Below are 1,844 nucleotides of genomic sequence, written 5' to 3' on the forward strand. Positions count from 1 at the left end.
CGGAGTGGTCGCGCGAATAATGAAGGCTCGCCCGAGGAAAGCGTCCTCGGGCTTCGTGTAACATTTCGCGAACTGTACCGTCTCGCGTATAGCGACTATCGGGACGTGCGAGAGTCCCCGAATAAACGTCTCATTATTAGTGATATCGAGTCGAGTAATTTCGCCTCCTCCTAACCCATCCCGTCTCCGACTTTAATTTAATAGAGCTACCGGTCCCGACGGTTCCGGGACGCGCATCCTTTTCGTAACAACTATCTACTCTCGCGTTTATCGAGGTGGTGCGGCTTCTCCGTACCTGGCGCCCAACTCTCGCGAATATCTTAGTGGCGTGTCCAGGAGCCGACGGCAATTTGCCGACGCGGCTCACAGGCGACTGTTTGCCGTCGCTCGCGAAACTTCCGTTTGCGAGTACCGTCGCAATATATATATTTTAAAAAAGTAATTCAAAATAAATATTTATAAATATTTATCTAATAACTTACTAATATTGTATGCTATCTGAGTTAATACTTTTAATCTTAACAGTACTTTGCGTAAGTATATCATCACTTAGCAAAGTATTATATATTAGTATTTGAATATTGACAATGTTTTGCGTAAGTATTTTATCACTGGACGAAGTATTACATATCAATATTTAAGTATTGAAATCAATCATAAGGTAGGATTTGTAACATTAAATATTGAAATACTTGAGTACTAAAAGCTGTATTTGAATCACAGAATATTACTAAATACTGTACTTTTAATACTGAAAATATGTAATTAGCCAATGATTCTTAGTATGATATTTCTATAAGGGTATGCGCTGCGCTGTAGGCAGGTGTCGCTTTATTTTGTTTCTTCATATTTTCTTACACCGTACTAAACAACTTCTTCTTGTGCATATTTTCTCATAATACTATATGTAAGTGTATTAATTATAATGCCATAAACAAAGTACTATACAAAGTTATATGAGGATTTATGAATTATGCTGCATAAGTACGGAAATACATTTGGCGTCGCTATCTCTCCAAAATTTTCTCTAAAAGATAAATATATTGACAATAAAATTTGTGAAAAATTTATATAGAATAATTGATTTTGAATAATTGTTAAGTAAAAATAGAATAGCAATGGATATAATACGCTGACATTGAAGCACATTCTTTATTCACGCATGCGCGCGTACAATATGAATAACATAATTAAAGATTACATACAAGTAAGGTACATATGTAACATTTATTGTACATATTGGTCGCAAAGATGATGTTCATGAAAGAAATGTGCCGCACAAAGTGATTTCTTACACCAAGAACAAATAGTTATTGCAGTTTGGCCGCAAATATCACATGTTAATTTTGTATTAGTTTGGAAACAGAATTGTACAGGTGTCTGAAACTCTGTTGGTTTATTTTGTACCTTCCCACTTTGAAACCATGCGTATTTAAACAAATTTCGAAACCTTGGCGATAAAAATTGGTTATGTGTTAATGATTGCAATTTCAAAATATTATTTCTAGTATGGAGATCTATTGCAAGATCTAACAACATAACTATGTCAGAAAAATGTTTAATAAAATTTTTCCACAGTCAGAATCCATATATATCTAATGGTCCCGTATATATCTAATTTGTCCCGTTGTGCCAGCCGGAATACTTAAAAATATAATGTTTATGGCATATTCTGTTCTAGTTTCTGCAATTATATTAGGGTAATGGCCAGTCCATGAATCTAATAGTAAAACTGATTGTGGTCCAACGTTCGGGAAAAAACTTCTTTTAACCAAATTTTTACATGAAACGATATTAATTTACCAGATTTTGAAGCCATAGTAAAAATGTTAGGCGCTTTGAAC

At 34.5% G+C, this 1,844-nt stretch overlaps 1 protein-coding gene across 3 annotated transcripts in view; it reads left to right on the top strand.

Annotated features, from left to right (window-relative positions):
- LOC116850441 (flavin-containing monooxygenase FMO GS-OX-like 2) overlaps positions 1-1,844 on the top strand; it is a 194,304-nt gene that overhangs the window by 30,011 nt on the left and 162,449 nt on the right. The gene's annotated exons all lie outside the window — the stretch shown is intronic.

Source organism: Odontomachus brunneus, unplaced genomic scaffold (genome assembly GCF_010583005.1).
Source record: "Odontomachus brunneus isolate Ranch 3 - 2012 unplaced genomic scaffold, Obru_v1 Obru_scaffold_145, whole genome shotgun sequence".
NCBI classification, from domain to species: Eukaryota; Metazoa; Arthropoda; class Insecta; order Hymenoptera; family Formicidae; genus Odontomachus; species Odontomachus brunneus.